The sequence below is a fragment of the Caretta caretta genome, chromosome 17 (genome assembly GCF_965140235.1).
Source record: "Caretta caretta isolate rCarCar2 chromosome 17, rCarCar1.hap1, whole genome shotgun sequence".
Lineage (NCBI taxonomy): Eukaryota > Metazoa > Chordata > Testudines > Cheloniidae > Caretta > Caretta caretta.
Window position 1 is genome coordinate 6,582,107 of NC_134222.1, and position 13,216 is coordinate 6,595,322.

The window sequence follows — 13,216 nt, forward strand, 5'->3', positions numbered from 1 at the left end:
GTTTGTATGAATAATAAAAGATCAAATGAATAAAATTTTCACTTACTTCATCAGGGGCGGGGGGGGGGGGGGGGGAGGGAGAAAGAATGGCTCAGCCGGTTATAATATGTCAATTGCTTTCTTTTGTTACCATTTTGTTGCTCAAGTGGCAATGCAACAAAATTGTTTCATGGCCCATGGGTAAATTTTAAAACAATCAGTTTTACTTGAGAAAAAAAATATTGTTTTCCCTAAGTCTATATTTATTTTTAATTGAAGAAGGCTATATTAATATCTGTTGCTGTATACTCCTGAACGCTTCTATGCAATCTGTTAAAATTTGGGCTAAATTCTACTCTTTTAAAAGTCTTATCACTGATTTTGAATGTTCGTCACTGTCAACTTGAAATTATAGTGCATTTAAATCCTTAAAGGGACATTCTCCCCCAATGGATGTGAGTGGTATGTGTGCATTCAGGGACAAATATAAGGGATATCTTGCTGAAGACATTTTTGCTAACTCTTCTATTTAAAGATAGAGTTAAAATGTAAATAAGTTTGTATCTCTCATTGATCTAAAAAAATACTGAAATGCAGAAGAAATAAAACCATTCACATCTGCACTTAGATAATAATCCTACTGAAATACTGTACCTTTACATTTGACTCGCATAATCTTCATCATTGTTCATTTTAGTTTTTTTACAATAATATTTTTTCAGTGAATCAATGTTCCATTACAACATTATACTCTAGGACAAAATATTAATATAAACATCTTAGTACATCAAAATAATATCCTTACACAAAATATCCATTTTATTATAGTTGGTTCTATGAAATATTTCTTGATATATTTAGTGTGCTATTACTAAAGTACTCTTCTGATGTGATCACTTGCATCAAAGAATCGCTTATTTACCTTCATTCAGTGTGACTTATTTCATTTACTTCTATCCAGTCCATTAGGAATTTTCTGAAATAGAGCATTCATTCACTTATAGGTATATAAATTATGGCATTGCTTAGAAAAGCAATACTGGCAAAGTTGTTCATCTATGGCTTTAATTTTACACAAGATATTTTAAAATTCTTATGTCTATTTAATTTTAATCTAATTATGTTAGGAGGATCATGTATAGTATTGCCTCCTGGTTCAGCTATCAGTTCTGAAATATTACCTGCAAACTAAGGGTAAAACTTTCAAAAGCATCTGAGTTACTTAGGAGTCTAAGTTCCACTTTCAAAAACGATGTAGGCATTTAGCAGCTTAAGTCTTTCTGAAAGTCAATGGCACTTAGGGTACAAGTGCCTCAGCCCTGGTCTACACTAGGACTTTAGATCGAATTTAGCAGCGTTAAATCGATTTAAACCTGCACCCGTCCACACAATGAAGCCCTTTATTTCGACTTAAAGGGCTCTTAAAATCGATTTCCTTACTCCACCCCTGACAAGTGGATTAGCGCTTAAATCGACCTTGCCGGCTCGAATTTGGGGTACTGTGGACACAATTCGATGGTATTGGCCTCCGGGAGCTATCCCAGAGTGCTCCATTCTGACCGCTCTGGACAGCGCTCTCAACTCAGATGCACTGGCCAGGTAGACAGGAAAAGAACCGCGAACTTTTGAATCTCATTTCCTGTTTGGCCAGCGTGGCAAGCTGCAGGTGACCATGCAGAGCTCATCAGCAGAGGTGACCATGATGGAGTCCCAGAATCGCAAAAGAGCTCCAGCATGGACTGAACGGGAGGTACGGGATCTGATCGCTGTTTGGGGAGAGGAATCCGTGCTATCAGAACTCCGTTCCAGTTTTCGAAATGCCAAAACCTTTCTGAAAATCTCCCAGGGCATGAAGGACAGAGGCCATAACAGGGACCCGAAGCAGTGCCGCGTGAAACTGAAGGAGCTGAGGCAAGCCTACCAGAAAACCAGAGAGGCGAACGGCCGCTCTGGGTCAGAGCCCCAAACATGCCGCTTCTATGATGAGCTGCATGCCATTTTAGGGGGTTCAGCCACCACTACCCCAGCCGTGTTGTTTGACTCCTTCAATGGAGATGGAGGCAATACAGAAGTAGGTTTTGGGGACGAAGAAGATGATGAGGAGGAGGTTGTAGATAGCTCACAGCAAGCAAGCGGAGAAACCGGTTTTCCCGACAGCCAGGAACTGTTTCTCACCCTAGACCTGGAGCCAGTACCCCCCGAACCCACCCAAGGCTGCCTCCTGGACTCAGCAGGCGGAGAAGGGACCTCTGGTGAGTGTACCTTTTAAAATGCTATACATGGTTTAAAAGCAAGCATGTGAAAGGATTACTTTGCCCTGGCATTTGCGGTTCTGCCTTTGCAAAAGGTTTCTGGGGAGGGCAGCCTTATTTCGTCCTTCATGGTAGGACACTTTACCACTCCAGGCCAGCAACACGTACTGGGGAATCACTGTAGAACAAAGCATTGCAGTGTATGTTTGCTGGCATTCAACCAAAATCCGTTCACGCGGTGGGAGGAGGCAAAATGCGACCTTGTAACGAAAGCACATGTGCTATGTATGTAATGTTAACTTTCAAGGTTTACCCTGAAAGAGTGTAGCCACTGTTTTATAAAATGTGTCTTTTTAAATACCGCTGTCCCTTTTTTTTTCTCCACCAGCTGCATGTGTTTCAATGATCACAGGATCTTCTCCTTCCCAGAGGCTAGTGAAGCTTAGAAAGAAAAAAAAACGCACTCGCGATGAAATGTTCTCCGAGCTCATGCTGTCCTCCCACACTGACAGAGCACAGACGAATGCGTGGAGGCAAATAATGTCAGAGTGCAGGAAAGCACAAAATGACCGGGAGGAGAGGTGGAGGGCTGAAGAGAGTAAGTGGCGGGCTGAAGAGAGTAAGTGGCGGGCTGAAGACAGGGCTGAAGCTCAAAGGTGGCGGCAGCGTGATGAGAGGAGGCAGGATTCAATGCTGAGGCTGCTGCAGGACCAAACCAGTATGCTCCAGTGTATGGTTGAGCTGCAGCAAAGGCAGCTGGAGCACAGACTGCCACTGCAGCCCCTCTGTAACCAACCGCCCTCCTCCCCAAGTTCCATAGCCTCCACACCCAGACGCCCAAGAACACGGTGGGGAGGCCTCCGGCCAACCAGCCACTCCCCCACAGAGGATTGCCCAAAAAAAAGAAGGCTGTCATTCAATAAATTTTAAAGTTGTAAACTTTTAAAGTGCTGTGCTTAAAGTGCTGTGTGGCATTTTCCTTCCCTCCTCCACCACCCCTCCTGGGATACCTTGGTAGTCATCCCCCTATTTGTGTGATGAATGAATAACGAATGCATGACTGTGAAGCAGCAATGACTTTATTGGCTCTGCAAGCAATGATTAAAGGGAGGAGGGGAGGGTGGTTAGCTTACAGGGAAGTAGAGTGAACCAAGGGGCGGGGGGGTTCATCAAGGAGAAACAAACAGAACTTTTACACCGTAGCCTGGCCAGTCATGAAACTGTTTTTCAAAGCTTCTCTGATGCGTACCGCGCCCTCCTGTGCTCTTCTAACCGCCCTGGTGTCTGGCTGCGCGTAACCAGCAGCCAGGCGATTTGCCTCAACCTCCCACCCCGCCATAAACGTCTCCCCCTTACTCTCACAGATATTGTGGAGCACACAGCAAGCAGTAATAACAGTGGGAATATTGGTTTCGCTGAGGTCTAAGCGAGTCAATAAACTGCGCCAGCGCGCCTTTAAACGTCCAAATGCACATTCTACCACCATTCTGCACTTGCTCAGCCTGTAGTTGAACAGCTCCTGACCACTGTCCAGGCTGCCTGTGTACGGCTTCATGAGCCATGGCATTAAGGGGTAGGCTGGGTCCCCAAGGATACATATAGGCATTTCAACATCCCCAACAGTTATTTTCTGGTCTGGGAATAAAGTCCCTTCCTGCAGCTTTTGAAACAGACCAGAGTTCCTGAAGATGCGAGCATCATGCACCTTTCCCGGCCATCCCACGTTGATGTTGGTGAAACGTCCCTTGTGATCCACCAGAGCTTGCAGCACTATTGAAAAGTACCCCTTGCGGTTTATGTACTCGGCGGCTTGGTGCTCCGGTGCCAAGATAGGGATATGGGTTCCATCTATAGCCCCACCACAGTTAGGGAATCCCATTGCAGCAAAGCCATCCACTATGACCTGCACATTTCCCAGGGTCACTACCCTTGATATCAGCAGATCTTTGATTGCGTGGGCTACTTGCATCACAGCAGCCCCCACAGTAGATTTGCCCACTCCAAATTGATTCCCAACTGACCGGTAGCTGTCTGGCGTTGCAAGCTTCCACAGGGCTATCGCCACTCGCTTCTCAACTGTGAGGGCTGCTCTCATCTTGGTATTCATGCGCTTCAGGACAGGGGAAAGCAAGTCACAAAGTTCCATGAAAGTGCCCTTACGCATGCGAAAGTTTCGTAGCCACTGGGAATCGTCCCAGACCTGCAACACTATGCGGTCCCACCAGTCTGTGCTTGTTTCCCGAGCCCAGAATCGGCGTTCCACAGCATGAACCTGCCCCATTAGCACCATGATGCATGCATTGGCAGGGCCCATGCTTTCAGAGAAATCTGTGTCCATGTCCTGATCACTCACGGGACCGCGCTGACGTCGCCTCCTCGCCCGGTATCGCGTTGCCAGGTTCTGGTGCTGCATATACTGCTGAATAATGCGTGTGGTGGTTAATGTGCTCCTAATTGCCAAAGTGAGCTGAGCGGGCTCCATGCTTGCCGTGGTATGGCGTCCGCACAGAAAAAAGGCGCGGAACGATTGTCTGCCGTTGCTCTGACGGAGGGAGGGGCGACTGACGACACGGCTTACAGGGTTGGCTTCAGGGAGCTAAAATCAACAAAGGGGGTGCCTGTACATCAAGGAGTATTTCAGGCAGGACTGCACGGAGGGTTCCAATAAGAAATGGTGCACCTAAGTTATCGTTGTTATTGGAACAAGGAGGTTAGCCTGGCCTCTGATTGATACATGGCTAGATTTACCTCGCTGCACCTTCTCTGTGAGTGACTGCAGTGTGACCTAGAGGAATGAGTCCCCTAGACAGGGGAGGAGGCAAATGAGTACAAAACAAATCTGGTCTATTTCTTGTTTTGACCCACTCCATCTATCTTTTACATCTTTGGCTGGCAGCAGACGGTGCAGAAGGACTGCATGCCATCCACATCTCATGGCTGCTTGGCAGAAGATGGTACAGTACGCCTGCTAGCCATCCCCATCTCTTGCCTGCCTGGCAGAAGATGGTGCAATACGACTGCTAGCAATCCTCATCTCTTGCCTGCCTGGCAGAAGATGGTACAGTACGACTGCTAGCAGTCCGTATCGCCTGCCTGCTCACCATAAGATGGTTCAATAGGACTGACTGCAGGACTAAAGAGAATGACCTGGTCAAGTCACTCCAAATTTAGTCCCTGCGCCCATGTCTGCCCAGGCGCTCCCAGCCGACGCGGCCAGGAGCACCTCGGACACGATGAGGACGACTACCAGTCGTATTGCACCGTCTGCTGCCAGAAGGCAAGGGGTTGCTGCTACTGTGCAGCAAAGCCGTACCGCGTCTGCCAGCACCCAGGAGACATAGGGTGACGGTTACCTGAGCGGGCTCCATGCTTGCTGTGGTATGGCGTCTGCACAGGTAACTCAGGAAAAAAGGCGCGAAATGATTGTCTGCCCTTGCTTTCACGGAGGGAGGGAGGGAACGGGGGCCTGACGACACGTACCCAGAACCACCCGCGACAATGTTTTAGCCCCATCAGAGCGCTCCATTGTGACTGCTCTGGACAGCACTCTCAGATGCCCGATTGTTTGCCATTGCTCTGACGCTGGGAGGGGCGCTTACAGGGTTGGCTTCAGGGAGCTAAAATCAACAAAGGGGGTGGCTTTACATCAAGGAGTATTTCAGGCAGGACTTCACAGAGGGTTCCAATAAGAAATGGTGCACCTAAGTTATTGTCCTTATTGGAGCAAGAAGGTTAGCCTGGCCTCTGATTGATACATGGCTAGATTTACCTCGCTGCACCTTGACTGCAGTGTGATCTAGAAGAATGAGTCCCCTAGACAGGGGAGGGGGGGGAAGCAAATGAGTACAAAACAAATCTGGTCTATTTCTTGTTTTGACCCACTCCATCTATCTTTTACATCTTTGGCTGGCAGCAGACGGACTGCATGCCATCCACATCTCATGACTGCTCGGCAGAAGATGGTACAGCACGACTGCTAGCAGTCCGTATCGCCTGCCCGCTCACCATAAGACGGTTCAATAGGACTGACTGCAGGACTAAAGAGAATGACCTGGTCAAGTCACTCCAAATTTAGTCCCTGTGCCCATGTCTGCCCAGGCGCTCCTGATCGACCTCACAGAGGCGACCAGGAGCACCTCAGACATGACGATGACGGCTACCAGTCGTACTGTACCGTCTGCTGCCACAAGGCAAGGGGTTGCTGCTACTGTGTAGCAATGCCGTACCGCGTCTGCCAGCACCCAGGAGACATAGGGTGACGGTTACCTGAGCGGGCTCCATGCTTGCCATGGTATGGCGTCTGCACAGGTAACTCAGGAAAAAAGGCGCGAAATGATTGTCTGCCCTTGCTTTCACGGGGGGAGGGAGGGAACGGGAGGCTGACGATATGTACCCAGAACCACCCGCGACAATGTTTTAGCCCCATCAGGCATTGGGATCTCAACCCAGAATTCCAATGGGCAGCGGAGACTGCGGGAACTGTGGGATAGCTACCCACAGTGCAACGCTCCGGAAGTCGACGCTTGCCTCGGTACTGTGGAAGCGCTCCGCCGAGTTAATGCACTTAATGCACTTAGAGCATTTACTGTGGGGACACACACACTCGAATTTATAAAACCGATTTCTAAAAAACCGACTTCTATAAATTCGACCTTATTCCGTAGTGTAGACATACCCTCAGTCACTTTTGAAAATGGAACTCCTAAATAGCAGATATTAAGCTCTGAACATCTTTGAACGTAGACACTGGACAAGATTCCTTTCACTATATGGTATTGAGAAGAACTAGCTGTGGTGTTTATATTTCACAGTAAATATTCACAATAATATGGTGACCACACAACTGATGCTATAGAGATGTAGGCCTGCATACTCTACTTGTGCAGCGGGCAAGCTCTCTTTCACTCCATTTACAAACTATCAAATGAAATTGTCGAAGCTCTTTGTAATTCATTAGCCCCACATTCATCAGCTCCCCTGGGTCTGCTGCATGCTGAATCACAGCTTGGAGATTCATACCGTACACCCCACAACAACTCTAACCCCCGCACCCAGGAGTTCATGGAAATCTCTTTGTGCTACATGCTTAGCGAACGTCCAGCAAAGGTGGCACATTGAAAAAAATAGACTGAGCACTTACTGAGGGACAGCAGCACGGACATACTTAAGAGTTTTATGGCTCGAATCATAAAATCATAGGACTGGAAGGGACCTTGTGAGTGCTTAACCACCCTGACAGTTAGGAAGTTTTTCCTAATGTCCACCCTAAACCTCCCTTGCAGCAATTGAAGTCCATTGCTTCTAGTCCTCAGAGGTTAGGAAAAACAATTTTTCTCCCTCCTCCTTGTAACAACGTTTTATGTACTTGAAAACTGTTATCATGTCCCCTCTCAGGCTTCTCTTCTCCAGACTAAGCTAACCCAATTTTTTCAACCTTCCCTCATAGGTCATGTTTTCTAGACCTTTAATTATTTTAGTTGCTCTTCTCTGGACTCTCTCCAATTTGTCCACATCCTTCCTGAAATGTGGTGCCCAGAACTCCACAAAATACTCCAGTTGAGGACTAATCAGCACAGAGTAGAGTGGAATAATTACTTCTCATGTCTTTTTTCAGAATAGCAGCCATGTTAGTCTGTATTCGCAAAAAGAAAAGGAGTACTTGTGGCACCTTAGAGACAAACAAATTTATTTGAGCATAAGCTTTTGTGAGCTACAGCTCACTTCATCGGATGCATTCAGTGGAAAATACAGTGGGGAGATTTATATACATAGAGAACATGAAACAATGGGTGTTACCATACACACTGTAACAAGAGTGATCACTTAAGGTGAGCTATTACCAGCAGGAGAGTGGGGGGGGGAACCTTTTGTAGTGATAATCAAGGTGGGCCATTTCCAGCAGTTGACAAGAATGTCTGAGGAACGGGGGTGGGGGGGAGGAATAAACATGGGGAAATAGTTTTACTTTGTGTAATGACCCATCCACTCCAAGTCTCTATTCAAGCCTAAGTTAATTGTATCCAGTTTGCAAATTAACTCCAATTCAGCAGTCTCTCATTGGAGTCTGTTTTTGAAGTTTTTTTGTTGAAGAATTGCAACTTTTAGGTCTGTAATCGAGTGACCAAAGAGATTGAAGTGTTCTCCAACTGGTTTTTGAATGTTATAATTCTTGACGTCTGATTTGTATCCATTTATTCTTTTATTTAGAGACTGTCCAGTTTGACCAATGTACATGGCAGAGGGGCATTGCTGGCACATGATGGCATATATCACATTGGTAGATGTGCAGGTGAACGAGCCTCTGATAGTGTGGCTGATGTGATTAGGCCCTATGATGGTGTCCCCTGAATAGACATGTGGACACAGTTGGCAACGGGCTTTGTTGCAAGGATAGGTTCCTGGGTTAGTGGTTCTGTTGTGTGGTGTGTGGTTGCTGGTGAGTATTTGCTTCAGGTTGGGGGGCTGTCTGTAAGCAAGGACTGGCCTGTCTCCCAAGATCTGAGAGAGTGATGGGTTGTCCTTCAGGATAGGTTGTAGATCCTTGATGATGCGTTGGAGAGGTTTTAGTTGGGGGCTGAAGGTGATGGCTAGTGGCGTTCTGTTATTTTCTTTGTTGGACCTGTCCTGTAGTAGGTGACTTATGGGTACTCTTCTGGCTCTGTCAATCTGTTTCTTTATTTCAGCAGGTAGGTATTGTAGTTGTAAGAATCCTTGCTTACAACACTCCTGCTAATACATCCCAGAATGATGTTCACTTTTTTTGCAACAGCGTTACACTATTGACTAATATTTAGCTTGTGGTCCACTATGACCCCCAGATCCCTTTCTGCAGTACTCCTCCCTAGGCAGTCATTTCCCATTTTGTATGTGTGCAACTGATTGTTCCTTCCTAAATGGAGTACTTTGTATTTGTCCTTATTGAATTTCATCCTATTTACTTCAGACCAGCTCTCCAGTTTGTCCAGATCATTTTGAATTTTAATCCTATCCTCCTAGGCACTTGCAACCCCTCCCAGCTTGGTATCGTCTGCAGACTTTATAAGTCTTTATAAGTGTACTCTCTATGCCATTATCTAAATCATTGATGGAGATATTGAACAGAACCAGACCCAGAACTGATCCCTGCAGGACCCCACTCGTTATGTCCTTCCAGCATGACTGTGAACCACTGATAACTACTCTCTAGGAATGATTTTCCAACCAGTTTTGCACACACCTTGTAGTAGCTCTATCTAGTTTGTTTATGAGAAAGTCATGCGAGACAGTATCAAAAGCCTTACTAAAATCAAGACATATCATGTCTACTGCTTGCCCCCTATCCACAAGGCTTGTTACCCTCTCAAGGAAAGCTATCAGGTTGGTTTGACATGTTTTGTTCTTGACAAATCCATGCTGACTGTTACTTATCACCTTATTATCTTCTAGATGTTTTCAAATTGATTGCTTAAGTATTTGCTCTATTAACTTTCTGGGTACAGAAGTTAAGTTGACTGGTCTGTAATTCCCTGGGTTGTCCTTATTTCCCTTTTTATAGATGGGCACTATATTTACCCTTTTCCAGTCTTCTGGAATTTCTCTCATCTTCTATGACTTTTCAAAGATAATTGCCAATGGCTCAGATATCTCCTCCGTCAGCTCCTTGAGTATTCTAGAATGCATTTCATCAGGCTCTGGTGATTTGAAGACCTCTAATTTGTCTAAGTAATTTTTAACTTGTTCTTTCCCTATTTTAGCCTCTTCTGATCCTACTTCATTTTCACTGGTATTCACTAGGTTAGCCATCCAATCACCGCCAACCTTTTTGGTGAAAACCAAAACAAAGAAGTCATTTGGCACCTCTGGCATTTCCACATTTTCTGTTATTGTTTTTCCCCCTTCATTGAGTAACAGTCCCACCCTGTCCTTGGTCTTCCTGTTGCTTCTAATGTATTTGTAGAATAGGCAATATATACGTTTTATACAAGCTTTTCTGGTAGGGGCAGGTTGCAATAAATGATTTTTGAGAGAGCGCCTAGTGCACAATATAACCTGATGCATGAATTAGGGCCTCTATAATAGAAGATGATAATGAACAGGAGTATTTATGCACCTCACCAAATTCTGTACCTAGACTGCTATGTATATTCACGTGAATCAGATTTCCACAATAAGGAGATACTCCAAGATACAGGCAGTATTTCGTCTGCTCTTTGTGCACATGTAGCCTGGGGATAGCTCTCCATAGTCACCAATACCCAGAACCTTCTCAGAGCAGAGAAACAAGTGATTCAGAAACACAACATCCTCATCAGATTGCAGCAACAGAACAAGCGTCAACATTAGGGACTGAAATCAACACATGCATGCAAATTTGGTTGCATACTGCAAAAAAAACAACCACCCCAAAACAAACAAAAAATCATGTATCCTTTACCAAAAGGTAAACCCTAACGTTTAACTCTACCCAAGGTCACTCTTTATCAAAATGTTAACCGATCAAAAGGATTTAAATATAAATTGAGCAAATAAAGTCATTTTCATTAAAGAAACCCAACGAAACCTACCTCCAATCTTTGCTGTTAAAAATAGCCCTTCCATAATTTAAATATAATTTACTAAATTCTGTCTAACATAATAATTAGATCTCACTTCTTTATTACAGAAATTGCCCTGATTCTATATTCAGTAACTTTGATTTTATTTTGGTACAACTCCCTGCCTCTTATTGGAGATCTTCCTGATTTACATCACTGCAGGTGGCCTATACTTTTTAAAATTAAGAATTATTTTAAATCCTCTGTGCCAGAACATATTACATGATAGCATGGTTTTGCTGACATAACCTATAAAAGTTATCATAATAAAAATATGTACACTGTTGTCGTTTTAAACACAAAGACAGAGCTGTCACCAGCAGGGGGTTGGTGGGCAAGGTTGAGTGTGTGTGAGCTATTAAATGCGCTGCAAGAATAATCAAAGATGATAAACTGTACTTGTAATCTTTTGATGGCAAGACCAAGTGATAGCACTTGATAAGAGGGGCGCCACACTCGTCACATCTCTAAGCAACAGGCAATCAAACAACCAGATAAGCATCTTCATAAAGTGCAACAGACTCAAATGTATGGGTCAGAACTGAAGAATCACTTCCTGGTTCAGGTTAGGTAATAAAAAATTTATGACCTACTTAAAAAAAAAAAAAACCTTTCAAACCTAAAAAGGTATTTTCCAATAAACTTGTTTTCATAAAGAATGTAAGCCATTTAGGACGTGCCTTGGTAATATCAGCAGGAAATAAGAATATTTGCAGTACTGGACTTTTGAAGACAAAAATTTAATGCAGCTCAAGAATGGTATTTAAAATAAAATCCTTACATTCAAAACTGAGTTTAATGTAATTTGCTGCACACATCCATTAAGCATTTTTTTTTAAATGAAAAGATTAGAGGAAGAGAGAATGAGTGCTAAATAGTCTGTCTCTCATCTGCTGGACTCTGTTTCAAGTGCAGAATGAAACCTTGAGAAAAAGTGCATGCATTTTCTTGTATCTCCTTAACCCTTTAGGAGAGGCCACATCACTAAACCATCAAATGTAATCTGGCACATCTATCTGTACTAAAGAGTTTCTGCATGGGAAAGAACCAGGGCTCAGCCAATACAAAGGCTTCAAATAGAGGTTAAAGTCTCTGAATCAAAAATCATTGCAAATCCAAACTGTTTGGAAGTGGATTTAAATAAAATATTGCTATCAGCATGCCACTGGCAAAATCCATGTATTGTTTGTAAGAAACTTATGAAGTATTATAACAAAACTGTATTGTTGTACGAGAAATATATTTTAGACTTATAACAATATACACTAATTTTAATGTGGACACACATGTTACAAGCATTACCAAAAAAAGCTTCATCACATGCATATGAGCCCCTTTAAACAAAGGCCCCATCTACACTACAGAAGAGGGTTATTTAGCACAGAGAGTTAGCCATCTGCTTGCATTGTTTATTGTCTGTAGTGTAGATGGAACAACTTGGTTATAGAATCATGTTACAGACTAGCTAAGGACTTAGGTCACAGTTCGTTATTTGTATTGTTCTAGCCACCCTGCAAATGCCCCTAAATATGCAGGACAGCTGCCATGGTTGGATTTGTAGGGTGGAATAGCCTAAAACATTAATAATTTGGTTTTCAAAATTTCGAATATACTGACCGAGATTACCATGATGATCTAAATCTCTTAAATTTTATTTTTAAAAGATGACATTTTTCAGATGAACTACTACAAAAATGCATCGGTTTGGATACTTAGGTTTCCCTATATAGCCAAGACAATTTTCTCAATATTTCATATACATTTATTAAAAATATTCCCAGGACGCAGTCCCAGATGTCTGCCTAGTTTCAAGCAGAGTTAATTTAACAACTTTAAAATGTCTGAAAATAGGGATTTATATGTCGGTGGTGATATAACCTTAACTATGGAGTGTGAGTGTAATTGCTACACTTAATTATAAACACGGATCTAGAAAAAGACACCAAAATAAATAGATCTGGCACACAAAAGTAGCATCTTGGATTCAGAATTTATATCTATAGCAAACAGAGTCCGGAACAGGAGCTTTCATTTTAACTCTCTTTAAAACACCCTTCACAAATCAGTTTCTTTATGTGTTGCAGTTTCCTTTTACAGTTTAAACCTCAATCCAATCAGCAGTCTCTAGGGATTTTCAAATCGCTAAAGATTAAAATCCTCTCTGACTCGACTGGTTGACTAATGCTGTGTGTTTAATAATTCTACTTGTGAGAGATTTTATTTGACAAAATCCTGCTGTGTGCAACCTTCACATTCTATACAGCTGTACTGGAGTGTAAAACCCCACTGCCCTTGTTTCTTTATACATAGCATACCATGGCACTAAGAAACAAGGGCAGAAAACTTTATACTACATATATTATTAGGCTGATATTGAAATAATCATGGTTTATTTAAAGTTGTTCTCCATTG

At 43.5% G+C, this 13,216-nt stretch overlaps 1 protein-coding gene across 16 annotated transcripts in view; it reads right to left on the minus strand.

Moving 5' to 3' along the window:
• Window positions 1-13,216, minus strand: part of BCAS3 (BCAS3 microtubule associated cell migration factor) — a 510,082-nt gene that overhangs the window by 253,792 nt on the left and 243,074 nt on the right. The window lies entirely within an intron of this gene.